The sequence below is a fragment of the Callorhinus ursinus genome, unplaced genomic scaffold (assembly GCF_003265705.2).
Source record: "Callorhinus ursinus isolate GAN/ISIS: 27379988/994484 unplaced genomic scaffold, GSC_fseal_2.0 scaffold4, whole genome shotgun sequence".
Taxonomy (NCBI): Eukaryota; Metazoa; Chordata; class Mammalia; order Carnivora; family Otariidae; genus Callorhinus; species Callorhinus ursinus.
In genome coordinates, this window is record NW_027397066.1 from 143,000,534 (window position 1) to 143,017,957 (window position 17,424).

At 35.2% G+C, this 17,424-nt stretch overlaps 1 protein-coding gene across 9 annotated transcripts in view; it reads left to right on the forward strand.

The window, feature by feature from the left end:
• The first annotated feature begins 7,974 nt into the window (after window positions 1-7,974).
• The window catches only part of PALLD (palladin, cytoskeletal associated protein), a 419,708-nt gene continuing 410,258 nt past the window's right edge, over window positions 7,975-17,424 (forward strand). For all 9 annotated transcript variants that reach the window (XM_073892470.1, XM_025874433.2, XM_073892474.1 and 6 more), the window contains exon 1: window positions 7,975-8,107. The gene's annotated coding sequence lies outside the window, so the exon portion shown is untranslated. The remainder of the gene's footprint in view (window positions 8,108-17,424) is intronic.

The following is a 17,424-nucleotide window of genomic DNA, read 5'->3' on the forward strand; positions in this document are numbered from 1 at the left end:
TCTAATGAAGAAAAAAAACCAACATGACTTCATACAGTTTAGTGAAGTCTTCATTTTTTTTTAAGATTTTATTTATTTGACAGAGAGAGAGAGAGAGAGCACAAGTAGGCAGAGCAGGAGGCAGAGGGAGAGGGAGAAGCAGACTCTTCGCTAAGCAGAGAGCTCGATGCGGGACTTGATCCCAGGACCCCGAGATCATGACCTGAGCTGAAGGCAAGTGCTCAAGCAACTGAGCCACCCAGGTGCCTCTTCATTTTTTTTTTTAAATATCAAACCAACTCAATTTAAACCCTTAAAATTTTCAGCCATGCAAAGGTTCTTAAGTTTTTTTTAAGTTATAGTCAAACTATAAAAACTATTGGTTTTCTTTCTTTATCCCTTAGCATAATATAATGGGCATTTTCTATGTTAATATAAACACTTTAGAAAAATCCGTTTTTATGACCACTTCAAAATTCCATGAGTGTACTAAGCTGTTCCATAAATTACATTTAAGTTGCTTTAGTCTTTTGCTATTATAAACAGTGCAGAGTTGACCGTGTTTTTACATAAAGCTTTTCCTGTAGTTAGAATTATGTTCTCAGAGCAGATCTAGGACAGAGTGGGTCAAAGGCTGTGACTTTTTTTTTTTTAATTATGGTTGAAACTCAACGTTACATTAGTTTGAGGTGTACAATAGAGGGATTCCACAAGTTTATACTTTATGCTGTGCTCACCACAAGTATGGCCGCCATCCAAAGGCTATGACATTTAAAGTTAGCCAGATGAAGATGAATGTTCATACATGCAGAATATGGTTCACTTAATAAGTGGATCTGATGATTTGCCAAGCAGCAGGCAAAAGCTGACCAAGGTTAGAAGAAACCTTTTTTATTTAAAATCAATGAAGTTTATTTTTAGTTCTCTGAATTAAGACGTACTGGATTCAAAACTTCTTTAGTTATGCTCTATTTTATGCAAAGGACTTCAAAAAATTTTACTCTGTAGTAGAGCTCAGTCAAGAAAGGATTTTAAAACATTAAAAAGACTTTAAGCTCATTATGTGGTTAATCTTTTTATCTTCATTTTTTAATGATACATGTAATGCAAGCACATACAAATCTGAAATACTAAAGGAAAAAAGATAATTGAAGGTTTCCCTTAATTTTACGTTCCAGATACAATAACTAATATACAATGTGCTTGTTTCACTTACTACTATATTTAGGGTATCTTTTCTGTATTACTTCTTATTATACTATATTAGAAAGTATGTTTTAAAAATTATTAGTAGTCGTAAGGAAAAACATAAGGAGTAATACAGTAATGGTCAAAATTATCTGATGCCATTTTTAAAAGTAACAACACATGCACATTGGAGTAAAGTCTCCCACAGAACCCCATTCACTATCCCAGTCAGAGTGCATTTACTCCTCCAGATTAAACACTGTTACCTTGCAGGAAAACTTAAAAAATTATTCATTCATATGCCAAGAAAGCAAGAGAGATTATAGACGTAGATATAGATATAATTATACATAGATACGTATGACGATGCTACACACAGATATGTATGCTGTATTTATCCTAATTCTACCTCTAATGTAGTCTCATAATGGCACACTTATTTATTCATTCCACATTCTTTTTTTTTTCCAATTTGTGTGAGCCTGAACATTTGTTTTGCTGAATGAAGTGAAATAGCAATCCAGTTTCTTAAGCTATAATGAGGAGCAGATCTATGGAATTGAACAAAGCAAAGAAATAGACATGTAGTTATTTAATATGAGCTCCTATTTCAATGTAACGTTCTTCCTATACAAATAAGATATGTCATTCCATTTAAACCATTGTCCCATTCCCTACTGTTCATCCATAAGGAATCTGTTAGTATTCCAGCAGTCTTGAGAGGTTCCTCCTCTAAACCTATTTCTTTTCTCACAATCATCCTGTATATTTCACCATGCTAATTCTTCTATATAAACTCTTTATCTGTTTTTCTAGTTACACACACACACACACACACACACACACACACACACAAAATGCTGTTTTAACTGAAATTATATGACATTTATAGATTATTTTTATGGATTTTATTACAAAATCAATTCTTCCCATTCTTTTCCCATCCCACAGAGCTATGTGGTTTTTTTTTTTTTTATTGAGAGTGGATGTTAAATTTTGTCCCAAGACCCATTAGCAATCTATGGAGATGGCCATATAGTTTTTGTCTTTGATATAAAACCCAACTGGTCATGCTATATTCTTTTAATATACTATTGACTTCTATTTACTAATAAGTTTTCCAGATTTTATATTGCTATTCAAAACATCAATCTGTATTTTTCCTTCTTTATTCATTTTGATATCCATGTTACTCTGTCTTTATAAAAAAATGTTAAAATTATTTTGCTTAAGTTCAGCGAAAGCTGCTTTTGAAATTAATGATACTGGCTTTCAAGCCCAGAAGAATAAAACTTTCATACTTAGACCCTATAAACCAAGTTGAAAATGAGATTATTTCAGATTAAGTGTCATATCTAACTGTGCCCAAATACCCATATATAAACACGGATTATGGAATCTATTCTTATACTTCAACTCTACCCTTATTACTGTTATGATAAAATTTATTTTTCTCTATTCATTTTTGTGCACACAGATAAATTGGCAAAATCTCCAGTAGCAGAAGCATGTGATCAAAAGACCACCCACAGGCTTGGGCCACACCATGTGCAGCAGATTTAACCACAGTTTATAAAATAAAACTCATGAGGGACAAATCTGAAGTTTACTACTATAGAGGTGGAAATAATGTTTAATCAAAGAAGTCTTTGGGGGCATACCTGATTCTGGGGCATGTATCCAAGCCAGATACGAAGTAAGAGAAAGAAGTAGGAAGACCCCACGTTTTGAAGCACACTTGTTCCTAGGATCACCAGATAGGCCAACAAGTGGCTCATTAGAATAATTCCGTATTAAACTGAACATTTTCTGCCTCAATTTTTAGGGTTTTTTTAAATATTTTTATTTATTTATTTGACAGAGAGCACAAGCAGGGAGAGCAGCAGCAGAGGGAAAGGGAGAAGCAGGCCCCTCGCAGAGCAGGGAGCACGACGCAGGGCTCAATCCCAGGACCCTGGGATCATGACCTGAGCCGAAGGCAGCCGCTTAACTGACTGAGCCACAGAGGGGCCCTGTAGTTTGTTTCTTGATCAGATTTCTCAGTTACTATTTTATCTGCTGCCCCCATGATCTCTGTTTGCTGGTAGAGAGTGCCAGGAATGAGGGGGAGTAAAATGTTCAGAAGTGGGGGTAAAGTAGGCCAGCTCCTTGAAAGTTGGAGAATTTTCAGAGCTGCTGGGGCCACCAGGAGAGAAAAGGTTAAGGAAGGATGCATGAGCAAGTCTGCACACTCCCTTTCACACCCCTTTCATCAAAGAAATTTTGATTGTCTTCACCTACTGTTTGTCTGAACAACAAGGGTCTGCATCTTCTAAAAGGAAACTCATAAACCAGTGTACTAAAATACACTATGTCCTTAATTAACCTGAACCTGTAAGGCAGACTGATAGATAACAGGAAAGTAGAGTGATCGATAGCCTGGAAGTCTCGGTAAAGAAGAAAAGTCAGTGTAGTCACTGAGTGAGAGATCTGGTGGATGGAAGTTTACGGTTTTGAAAATGGAGCATGTCCAAGTATAGCTAATGGAATAAAGGTGTGTTAGAGAGCATCCCAAGATGACCCCCAATGATCTCACCAGTTGGTATACCCCTGTGAAGTTCCTTCCATGTTGAATAGTGCTGACTTGTATAACCAAGGAATATTGCAGAAAAGATGGAATGTGATCTCCAAGGCTAGATCATAAAAGACATTGTGCCTTACATCTTGCTCTTTGTTGAATCATTAACTCTAGAGGAATCTAGCTGTTAGGATATAAGGAAACTCCAGCTATGATATGGAGAAGTCCACAGGACTCCTGCCAACAGCAGCATTAACTTTCTAGGCACATGAGTGAGCCACCTTGGAAGTAGATCTTCCAGGTCCAGTCACACTTTCAGACAAAAGTAGCTACGAGCAACATCTCGATTGCAATCTCTTGATGCTCTGATCCAGAATCACCTAGCTAAGACCCTACTGGTTCCTGACGCACAGAAACTATGTGAAACAATAAATATTTGTTAAGGACACTAATTTTTTCAACAATTTGTTATGAAACAGTAGGTAACTAATACATGATTTCGGGAGATGGAGCCGGTCAATCTATGCCCTCTGTAAGTAGAAAAACAGAGGCAAAGATCTATGCCACTTGTGGAGTAAATAAACAAATAGATGCTGACATCATCCAGAATGATGGAAGCATTTGGAGTGAAGAGAATCAAGAACCCAACTAGATCCAAAGTCTTTAATTTAAAAAAAAAAAAAGTGGATGGAAAATACACTTCCAATCAAGCACTTCAAAAGAGCGGGAATTTTTATAAGAAAAAAAGGTAATCTTTGGAAAGCTGAACCGAGACCCGCCGAAGGCACTGACTCCACTATCCCACCTTGGTACACATAGAAACAGGCCCTGGGGGTAAATAATAAAAGTGCCTGAGAAGCTGTATTACTGTTTATTCACTAATCTCATCCATAATAATAATAATAATTAAACCTTGTTATGATAACTTAAGAGCCTTTGCCAAGAGCCTTTCTTAAGGAAGGGTTTGGTTTTCAGATTCTTACAATATGTTTAAAACAAGCTTGGTTTGCTACACTCCTCATGATATATAAGAAGAAACACATTTCTGTACCTTTTTGAATAAAATCCTATCTAACTTGAAGGCTTCTCTCAGGACCACAAGCTACCTTTTTGTCCTTCTTCCTTCTTATGACTTCATCACTTCTCTGGCATTATAGCAGGATCTGAGAAACCAGGCAATCCAGCAATATGCAGGAGAGGCCTCCCTCTGGTCAGTAGACCAACATGCTCACTGCTGAGATTCATCGTGAGATTTATTGTTCTAGCCCCCATTAGAAAGTGGAGACCTCTGCCTCTTTCACTGCAGCCCCCGAGGCCGTGATTCTTTTTTTTATTATTTTTAAAATATGTCTGTTAATTTTTTTTTCCGAGGCCATGATTCTTAATGCTCAGTGCCCATGTGTCTTCACTCAGTGCCTGCTATGAATGGGTGCTTGTCCCAACCAGCATGAGCATCATCACCGCCAATCACAAAGCCCACCACCACTCTGTCCTTCTAGGTTCTGAGAATAATCCAACAGGTTTATTTTAATAATACATGTAAATCAACATCACCTGGAGAGATTTTACACCTGCAAATTTTAACTTTTTATGTCTATAAAAAGTTTCCTGTGACAAAGGAACACTAAATATAATAAAATTTGGCTATACTTCCTGGAAAAAGGAAGGGGAAATTTACATTTTCTTTTATTTGTGAATGGTTCCACAATAACAAAAAAGAATGACTCACTATTTATAACTCATAATTTTTGTTCTGTGCACTGAACATTTAATGTATCGCATGCCCATCTCTTCTCTTTTTAGGAACTGCAAGAATGTTTATCTTTCTGGTATTATTTTTTTATTGAGATATAATTGACATATAACATTGTATTAGTTTTAGGGGTATAAACTAACAATTTGATATATGTATATGTTGTGAAATGATCACCATAATAAATCTAGTTAACATTCATCATCACACACAATTCTAATTTTTTTCTTGTGATAAGAACTTTTAAAATCAACTTTCTTAGCAATTTTCAAATATACACGCTTTCAATAAGAGAAAAACACTAGCATGAATGTGCCTGTCCTCAACATACACTTTAGGTGGGATTATAAAATTAACCTGGGATATATAAAAGTTATTGCTAGATACATTCTGGTGTAGAGAAAAAATGTATTTGGTTGCTCCTGCATAGTTTACTATTAATATAACAATAAAATCTTTTAAAACACTGAGATGAAGGGTGAGTTATATGTCTAGCACCGATTTATCTTAAAATTAATAATAACATTATATATTCATTGTACATATGTCATTTTTAACTACTTGCCTAGTTAATTTCAGCAGTTTTTTCTATAACTACAGCAGTTTTTTCTATAACTAAGGTAATGTCATGAAGAGGTTACAAGATTTTGATTCCTATAATCTCTTTATATTCAGTTTGCCATAGGACACAACAGAGATTTTTGTTTAATTTTTGATTAAACTTAAAAAGTAGAGATATCAATGTAACTGACACCCACACCAAGATATATCAAATGTTACCATTTTTTCATATTCCCATTGTTGCTATTTTTTAGAAATATACCACTAGATAGAGTTGAAGCCTCTGTCCCTTCTCTAACCCAACCCCCAGAAATTTCTTCCAGTGCCTCATCCTTTTCATCTGTGTTTCATGTTCCTGAGACTGGAGATTGTGTGTTTTAAATTTCCCAGAGAACATACCTCCAGGCATAAGAAAGGGTAGTCTCCTGGCTGCCTGAAGTGGAAATGAGACAATAGGGTCTAACTGCTTCTTGGGATTTCTTCAAACTAATTACCTATTTTCAGCCCCTACCTCACTCCCGGAAATAGTCAAAATTGCCAATTAAAGTTCTTTTCAAGGAGGCGCCTGGTGCCTACAATTCCTGAGCCTTTCTGGGACTTTGTGGGGCTAATCACTGCTTCTCATAGGCATGTCCTTCTGCAGACATTTAAGTTTTCTAATGTAGTTAGATCGTTCATTTTTATGTTAACCATCTGCCAACAATTTTGTCCATTTCCAGCATCTCCTGTCTTCTCTACAGATTTCTGTCCTTTTGGATTTTTACTATTATCTTATGGGATTTTAGTAAAAAGAAGGCAAATCCATCAGTCAGAGGGTTTTTCCCCAAAAATACACATTTTAAAAACACTTACTAATAACTACAATGGCTGAAACAGCCCACAAAAGTATACAGTTTCAAAAACCATTTATAAGGGACCAGTTTTGCCCATAAAGAAGAGTATAAGAGCAGACCTTCATAAGTTTTCTGCCATCCGAAGAAAAAAAAAACTTATTTAGATAAGAAACTGGATCAACTATGATGGTATTATTTAGACAAAGGAAGACTCAGAACTTCATTTCCAAATTAATTTAACTGGGAGGTTTGTGATTATTTTTCCCCTTAGATTTTGCTCTGCTACCTGACCTTGGAACAGAAACACATTCTGTTCTTCTTAGTTCTATTTGTTATCTGGAAACTCAGAATATTAGAATATGTTACAATGAGATGCTATAGAATAAGAAAGTGTGAAACATTTTACTAGAACTGTAAGAGGGTTCATATATGTGCTGAACAATATTCAACATTTATTTCTTCAACAAATATTTGTTGGATACTCGTAACATGCTAGGCATTGAGCTCAGAACTCAGTGTTGCAGTGTTTATAAGATTCAGTCCCTGTATGTTTATGCCTACTTAATCCTACTATGGACTATGTCTTTAATACACATGATAGTCCTATAATAAGTTTTAATTAACAACTTGAAGTAAGGGAATGGTGAGACTCTCCACTTAATTTGACAGATGGCTAAATTTTTAAATAGTTAACTGGATTTACTACGTTAGGATAATCTACCATATGACTAAAAGTTAAATGCACAGAGCAGAAGGTTATAATAAAAAAAGAGCATTTCTTCTAAGTGTCCTTTTTCTACTTGGAATCACACACCGTACTTTTAATTGATTAAGAGTATGTTAAAAGGGCAGGTGGTGGTTTCGAGCCACAAAGTCAGAGTGTAGAGGGATGTGTGTAAATCCTATGTTTATTAGATCTATAAATATAGTTCTTTCTACACTAAGTGCATTTAATTTCTAAGAACCCAGCCCTCAGACCTAGGGTTGCTCTCCAGCCCGCTGCTGGAATTCCTGATCGTGGCAGTCCGCTGAAACATGAGTTCAGTTACCAAATATAGTTGAGTGGAGCAAGAGGACAGATGCAAGTCCGAGGCCACAGTTGCCTCAAAGTGACCAAGGACCAAGCGGTCTTTAATGAATAGGCAAGACCAACCTCCGCTCTCCCAGAAAAGAAGAAATGTTCATCTGAAACCCATCATCTTTTCAGAGTCTTCAGAGTAACCAAAGATTGAAAAGGTTTGTAAGATATTTCTTAATATACTAACTAGTAGGGCAACATTTTTTCAACTTTTTTTAAAGCTGAAAATATAATAGTTTGCCTGAAATTATAATGCCTTGATGATGCCTTGATTTTTCTTTTGTTTGGAGAGAAAAACTAATGGGAATTTTGTAGTCTTTCCGGAAGCAGATAATACATAAGATTTACCTTTATTTCTACCTCCGCCATCAAAGAACTGAATTTTCTCTTACAGTCTTAATCATGCTAAATTGGTGCTATCTATTCCAAAAGGGTTAAATGTAGTTATGGAAGGAACATTTGTCAAGATTGTATATGTGTTATGTTTCACAGAAAATATGAACGTGGTTAATTTGAACCTCACCCATACTTAGGCTAAATACTGATGGCTTAAAGTTATGTACTTTAGGTTTTAGTAACATTTTAGGTTGTTAACTATACTTCCAAAGGATTTTTAAAATCATTTGAGATAGTAATAGCAGATATTTTAAATTATATCTATGCATAAGATTACATGCTTATTTATAAAAAATAGAAAGCTTACTAAGGGAAACTACAGTCAAACTTAAACATCACAGTATGATTTTATATCATGTTGTTTTAAGTTACACATGAAATTGTCTTGAATCCAGTATATGAGGTTGATACAGTATGATTTGAGACTCATGTTACTTTTTTAACATTTGCTAAAAATACGAATCACCTTCTAATATGTGACCACATATCAAGTCCATTGCCTGACAGTACTATGCAAAATCTGTTTGATCAGGTATGTATTGAAATTACATAATAAATATCCCTTCCAATATTTTTTTCTCAAAAGAGCATGAATGCGTACCTTGATTATTCAATTTTAAAAATCACAGTCTATTTGACAAATTATTGGTAACAATAGAGAAGGTTTAAGAGATTTATCCAGCCAATAAATGCTCTGTAAATATGTGATTACATATTCCTAGAATACAAATTAGTCCTCTCACCTTCTAGTGTCTAATATGGATTAGGGTCTGTATCTTAGGGGCCTTATGTCCAGTTCTGTCTGAGCTTCTCTGTGTTACTGCTAAAACTGAACATTGAAGGGGTCCTATCGCATACTTCATAATAGAGTATCTAGATTATACTAGACAGTTACAACCACTTTAATTTCTTTACTTGATTGAAAAAAAACGTAGAGGGAAAACATTAGTCGTTTCAAAAAATATGATGTGTTCCTAAAGATACACCAACTGAAATATGTAAGGACAAGACAAAAGACTCCACTTCATTATTAATATGTGTGTGGAGGATATCAAAGGGTATTGTGATAACTGAGTTCCAGTCAGGAATTTCAGCTATCTGGAGTTAATGGCTATGTCCCAGCTAAATTCTAGCAAAGAAAACAAATATTGAGCAAAGTAACCCTGACTATAATTTGTAACTGTCATATTAGAGAAGAGAGAAACAAATTTGGTAAATAATATTTCACTTGCATACTTTTGATATTAAAACTCATTTTTTACTTTTTTTAAAGATTTATTTATTAGAAAGAGAGTGAGCAAGAGAGAGAGCATGAGCAGGGGGAGAAGCAGACTTCCCCGATGATCAGGGAGCCCAACATACGGCTCAATCCCAGGGTCCTGAGATATGAGCCCAGCCGAAGGCAGTCACTCAACCGACTGAGCCCCCCAGGTGCCCCTAAAACTCATTTTTTAAAAACTTAAGTAAATCCATTCCAACCTAAGCCAGCTTGACCACACAAAATTCCTTTCCCAAGATTCCTTTTCCACAAACCTACAACTTTTTATATTCATTCAGATTTTGTCCTTTTTTTCTTTCTTTCTTATTCTGAATCAGTTGTTTTACTTTAGGACAAAATTATTTTTTCCCCTTACAAAACAATCTGTATACATCATACCTTCTCTTACCAAATACACATCCTACTTTGCTTGCATAGAGATGGTTCCCTTAATATTTCTAGTGGCTTTAATGACATATGCTAATTAGAATTCTTAACCCTTAGAATCCTTATTTTTTGGAAAAAACTAAGAAGTAAGTAATTGTGGATTGTCTATTACACTAGCATTCTGTGGGTTGGCAAATTTATAAATACATTTTATGATTTCTAGAAGTATATTCTTCCTCATAGTGAATTTATCAGTGTGGCACAAAACATGTTTACTAATAGACCCAAATATTTTTAGTTTCTCTGTAAAAGGAGGTCAAAAGTGGTTAAATGTATGTTCAGTTATTAATGTTTCAGTATTTATCTTATTTGGAAGTGATTTGATAGTCAATGCATATTCATCATTTAATTTATCTCCGTGTAATTTTAAGGTTTTAAGTTACATTAAAAAGATTTTGGAAACTTTTTTTTTTTTTTAGAGAGGGGAGGGGAGGGAGAGGGAGAGAGAGAATCTTAAGCAGGCCCGACATCCAGTGCTAGCCCAGTGCACTGAGACAACCCTGAGATCATGACCTGAGCTGAAATCAAGAACCAGATGCTTAACCAACTGACCCACCCAAGCACCCCTTTGGAAACTATTTTTAAGTAGACATACCATAAAGCATAATTATTGTTTATATAAACTTTTATCTTATATATTATAATTATATAATAACTATGATTATATAATTATAATCATAATTGTTGACAATTATGATTCAACAAGTAAATTAAATTTATTTAGATTAAATTTATTTAGACTTAGATTATTCATGAAAATTTCATGAGATGTTAAATAGCTGACCACGTTATCTTTCTTGCTTTCAAATTATGTAACAGATAACATGAGATTATTTGACTTTTTTGTAAATCTAGGTGAAATAAAAGTTGTATGTCCCATTACATCTAATGCTGATAGTCCTAAAGACATTCCTATTTTAATTAAACCAACAAACTTAAACTAGCTTTTTTTTTTTCTGAAGATTATCTTCAATCATGTGAACTTGAAAAACATTTGGGTTACTTTCTATATTTCTGAGAATTTACTTGATTTATATAAAAACTTAATTTTCTTTAAGCCAGTTAAATAGAGCTCTTTACAAATTAACTTTGGCAATACTACCTGGAGGTAAAAAAATTTCATTCATCTGCAAACATACGTACAAGGACATACAGAAACACAGAGACATACGCAAACAGAGCTCTTAATAGCTTTTGTTTTAAAATTTTAGCTATGGGGGGCGCCTGGGTGGCTCAGTTGGTTAAGCGACTGCCTTCGGCTCAGGTCATGATCCCAGGGTCCTGGGATTGAGTCCCACATAGGGCTCCTGGCTCAGCGGGGAGCCTGCTTCTCCCTCTGACCCTCTCCCCCTCATGCTGTTTCTCTCTCTCTCTCTCTCTCTCTCTCTCAAATAAATAAATAAAATCTTTAAAAAAATAAATAAAATTTAGCTATGAGATGGGTACAGTAATGCAAAACTCACTAGTTTATAAAAGAACAATTTGGATCTCAATCCAAGATGAAATAAGTTAAAGTTACCTGCTCAGATGGCTGAAACTTTTTACTAATATTTGTGGGAAAAGCTCTTAAGATTTTTAATTTGCCTCCTTTCCAAATAGACTTTCCCTTTTTTGTTTGTTTGTTTGTTTGTTTGTTTGTTTTTCCCTTCTGATAAGAATTACCTCCCTGAATTTTGCATTTCAATTAGATGGCCTTAGTTCAGAGAGAAGATCAGAACATTTACATCTCAAGGGCACAGAGAAAGAATACAAGTTCCTCAAAGAAGGCTTTTGTTTCCTAAGGCCAGAATTTTTATAATATCTCGTAGGCTTTTGAAATGAATAGGGGAGGTTTGGGGATAAGTGGGCTTTTTTCTGTTCTTGTAAAGACTCAATTTGTAAGACCAGTTGTACAAGTTGCCCTCAATTGGTAGTACAGCTATTTTTAATTCCTCAAAGAATTGGGCTGCAATCTGAATATATCAAGGCACTGATTCACCCATCCAATTACATTGTCCTCAGTTTGCGTCTTTCTATCAGGGAGATCTTTAAGATAAAAATCAGAAGTTTCTCATGTTCTGGATTTAGAGCTGTTTGTCTTTGGAATGTTTTTCTCTCCCTCTGGGTACATAGTTTTATTTATCTTAGGCAAAAGGCCTTTGAAAAAGTTCTTGTCAGGCTCTGAATATCAGCTTTCAATTTGGCCAACTTTTGACCTTAGAACTACTTAAAAAATCCTTCCAAATATCTTGTTGGGTTTCAGCTGGGACAAACAGTAAATGTAGCTGGCAGTATTGAACAACCTTATGGACCCAAGAGGTGTCCTCAAAGAGGGTGCAAAAGATACGATCATCCCAAGATCCACAGCCACTCCTAAAGATAGCCCAAAGAAAAAAGACTTAGACGTTGGCTACAGTCAGTAAGGCCCCTGCTGCAAAATGCAGTGCAACCCACATTTCTGTATGACCATATTTTTGATGCCCCCAAATTAACAGTTGCCAAGCCAAATTCTCAGAACACAGAAGACAAACAAAAAGACAATAGTTGTCCCTGGAAGAGAAAGGATCAATAACCAATGGGTCTGGATTTGGAAGTAAGAAACTGAAATTTTACCTTCCTCTCTGACTGGCACTACAGCGATCCAGGGAAGCTAATTTTGATAATATTTTCACCCTTCACCAGCTTCTGCCAGTTTTCTCAGAATCCTTTCTGTAAGCTCCAGAGTGAGTACGTTTACAGTGGAAAGTGTAGCCCAGTATCTACAGAATTTTGCAAGATTTTCTATTAATTTTAGTTTTAGTTTCCTCTTGGCTGTTTAAGGGATAACTGGTAGCGGTTGACTGGAAAATCTCTTAGATTTTCGGGGGGCCCATATGGAGGCCCTCCTTTGAGGGTAAACATGGGGGTGTTTGAGTTGGTGTCAAGAATTTGACAAAACCTTCAGGGACAATCATTTTTCCAGAGCCCTGGTTCATTGCAAGTGAGACACCAATTTCTAGAACAGAGTTTTGATTATGGAGAAAATGCAACAGGAAAAGCCCAAGTCTTTTAGGTTTCTAGCTTTGGGGCTATTGCACTTGTAAGGCCAATAATTTGGACTTTTGCTTATGGTCTTGTGGTCTCTTCGGAGACTGTGAGTACTCTGGTTAAGTAGGATAATTTTCATTAGCCTTTTGCAATGAATCTTTCAACGAAACCGTTTGGAATCTTGAACCATTTTGGAGACTTCCGCATGCCAATTAAAATAGGTATCTTATTCTGTTTGTTGATTTGGGGGCCATGCACTCAAAGACACTTCTTAAATGAATGATCTTGTCTAACTGGAATGTTCCCCATAATAGCCACTGTAATTCTAAGTTGTTTTAGTAAGATTTTGCCTTTCTTTTTAAGATATCTACAGTTTCCAGGACTGTAGTTCTTAGACATTAAATAAGCAGGTGTGCCAAAATGTGGTGTGCTCAATTCTTTGAATCTTGAGAATCCCGTTTCTTTAGCTAAGCCTTGGTTTCTCTCAGAGCCAAATTAAAACCTAAGAGGGATATGCCACTGGATTGGGGGTTTTGTGGTGTTTTCAAATTGCCTAATTTCACAAAATTTTCTTGAGGTTGGTGGGCGAACTAGTATCAATCTAACTTGTTCCATGACCAACTTATCTTAGCCTGCGAGTCTTAGAATTGGGTGATAAGTACTGATAACAACTTTTAAGTGCTCTACCCCTGCATGCCACTTTTGTGGCTTTGGCTTTCAAGTTTCCCATTAGCAACAGATCTCTTATTCATTTCACAAGCTATCTTTATAATGGCAGATAACCTAATGGCTTTTACTTATGCCTACTTAGATTTTGGTTTTGATGGTCTAAATAGTCTGAATTTCTTAACTTACTTTCTCAAGAACCTCAGTAATTTATGCTGTGGACTCATCTCAGGCTTTGTTGAGTCTCCTAATGACTGCCACCCATTGCAGATTCATCCCACTATATCTATAATAGAACATTTACAGTACTCCCAGAACATTTCTGGGACTTGTTTGTTTATATATATTTTCTCTCTCTCTCTCTCTCTCTCTCTCTCTCTCTCTGTGTGTGTGTGTGTGTGTGTGTGTAGACTTTTTTTAAATAAACTTTTTTAAAAATAAAGTTTGCTTGAAACAGAGAGCTGAACACAAGGGAGTAGAGTTCAAATGTGACAGTGACTTACCCACAGCCTCAGTAACAATGAGAGGAACAGAGAATTCAAAGGGTTCAGAAGGCACCTTAACTATGCAACATCTTTTTATTCTATAGGCCATTACCTTCACATTCAGATTCCATCCTTGTCACAAAAACTGTTAAAAAATTATTAAACTAGATAATTTAGGTGATAAAAATAAATTTTAACACTTCATTAAGTGGACAGTTTCCTTTTGGAGAATGGGAAAATGGGGTGGAAAACAGGAAACTTTTATAGGATAAAAAATGAAGAACAAGGAAGAGAAAAATAGAAAATATCTTGGCAGGGGCCCCTTAGTCATCCTTGTTTGAGTAAGATAGAGCAAAGAAATACATATAGAGCCCAAAGTTGGTTTGGCATTTGGGGATTGACTGATAGTGTTTCTGGTCAAGTGGAGCTTTTACAAGTCTCAAAAGTTATCTAGGTTTCAATTTGCTACCAGGGAACCCCAGGCAGGAGTGGCTCCATCTTGGGCCTAGAAAGTTATTTTAATAAAAGGAAGAAATTATCAATAATAACTTTGAATGCAAATGGATTAAATGCTCCAATCAAAAGACATAGGGTGACTGAAAAGATAAAAAAAGCAAGACCCAACTATATGCTGCCTATAAGAGACTCATTTCAGACCTAAAGACACATGCAGATTGAAAGTGAGGCATGGAAAAACATTTATCATGCAAATAGAAGCAAAGAGAAAGCTGTGGTGACAGCACTTATATCAGACAAAATAGACTTTAAAACAAAGACTTAAACAAAACACAAAAAGGGACACTACATAATCATAGGGGAGCATCCACAAAAGATACAATAACTATATATATTTATGCACCTAACATGGGAGCACCCAAATATGTAAAGCAACTATTAACAAACATAAAGGAAGAAATCAATAGTAATACAGGAATAGTAGGGGACTTTCACACCCCACTTACATCAATGAATAAATCATCCAGACAGAAAATCAACAAAGAAACAGTGGTTTAGGTTTTGAATGACACTTTGAACCAAATGGATCTAACATATATATTCAGAACATTCCATCCAAAAACAGGAATACAAATTCTTTTCAATTGCATGTGGAAAATTCTCCAGAATAGATCACATATAGGCCACAAAGCACGTCTCAACAAATTCAAAAAAGACTGAAGTCATATCATGACTTCACAATGCTATGAACTAGAAAACAAGTCCAAAAAGAAAAAATTTGGAAAGACCACAAATACAAGGAGGTTACATAATATGCTACTAAACAATGAATGGGGAATGGGTTAACCAAGAAATCAAAGAGGAAATCAAAAAGTACATGAAGACAAATGAAAACGAAAACACAATGGTCCAAAATCTTTGGGATGCAGCAAAAGCTGTTCTAGGAGGGAGCACTATGGCAATATAAGCTTACCTCAAGAACCAAAAAAAATCTCAAACAACCTAACCATACACCTAAAGTTAGTAGAAAAAGAAGAACAAACAAAACCCAAAGCCAGTAGAAGGAAGGAAAAAATAAAGATTGGAGCAGAAATAAATGAAATAGAGACCAAAAAACATTAGAACAGATCAATGAAACCAGGAGCTGTTTCTTTGAAAAGAATGACAAAATTGATAAACCTTTAGTCAGATTCATCAAAAAAGAAAAAAGAGAGAAACAGACAGAGGACTCAAATAAATAAAATCAGAAATGAAAGAGGCAAAATAAAAACCATCATCATAGAAATACAATCATAAGAGAATATTATGAAAAATTATATACCAACAAATTGGACAACCTAGAAAGAATGGAGAAATTCCTAGAAATATATAACCTCCCAAAACTGAACCAGGAAGAAATAGAAAATTTGAGCAGACCAATTACTAACAATGAAATTGAATCAGTAATGAAAAAATTCCCAACAAACAAAAGTCCAGGACCAAATGGCTTCACAAGTGAATTCTACCAAACACTTAAGAATAGTTAATATTGGGGCACCTATGTGGCTCAGTCAGTTAAGCGTCTGGCTCTTGATTTTGACTCAGGTCATGATCTCAGGGTCATGAGATTGAGCCCCAAGTCAGCCTCCATGCTCAGCAGGGAGTCTGCTTGAGGATTCTCTCTCCCCATCTTCCTCTGCCCCTCCCCCCTGCTCATGTGCTCTCTCTCTTTCTCTCTTTCTCAAATAAATCTTAAAAAACAAAAAGAATAGTTAATACCTATTCTTCTCAAACTATTTCAAAAAATAGTAGAGAAAGGAAAGCTTCCAAATTCATTCTATGAGGCCAGCATTACCCTGATACCAAAAGCATATAAAGACACTACAAAAAAAGAAAGCTATAGGCCAATATTTCTAATGAACATAGATGCAAAAATCTTCAACAAAATATTAGCAAACTGCATTCAACAATGCATAAAAAAAAATTATCACAGTCAAGTGGGATTTATTCCAGGGATGCAAGGGTGGTTCAATATTCACAAATCAATCAACATGATACATCATATGAGCAAGAGAAAGAACAAAAACCATATGATGCAAAAGAAATATTTTAAAAAGTACAACATCCAGTCATGATAAAAACCCTCAACAAAGTAGATTTAGAGGGAATATACCTCAACTTAATAAAGGCCATATATAAAAAACCCACGGTTAACATCATACTCAATGGTGGAAAACTGAGAGCTTTTCCTTTAGGATTAGGACCAAGACAAGGATGGTCTCATCACTTTTATTCAACATAGTTCTGGTAAGTCCTAGCCACAGCAATCACACAACAAAAAGAAATAAAAGGTACCCAAATTGATAAGGAAGAAGTAAAACTTTCACTATTTGCAGAGGACCTAATTATATAGAAAACCCAAAAATTGGACCAAAAAACTACTAGAACTGATAAATGAATTCAGTAAGGTCATAGGATATAAAATCAATATACAGTAATCTGTTGCATTTCTATACACTAATAATGAAATAGCAGGAAGACAAATTAAGAAAACAATTACATTTACAATTGCAACAAAAATAATAAAATACTTAGGAATATACCTAACCAGGGAGGTGAAAGTGTACTCTGAGAACTATAAAACACTGATGAAAGAAATTGAAGATGACACAAACAAATGGTAAAATATTCCATGCTCACGGATTGAAAGTACAAGTGTTAAAATATACATGCAATCTGGTTTTAATGCAATCCCTACCAAAATACCAATAGCAGTTTTCAC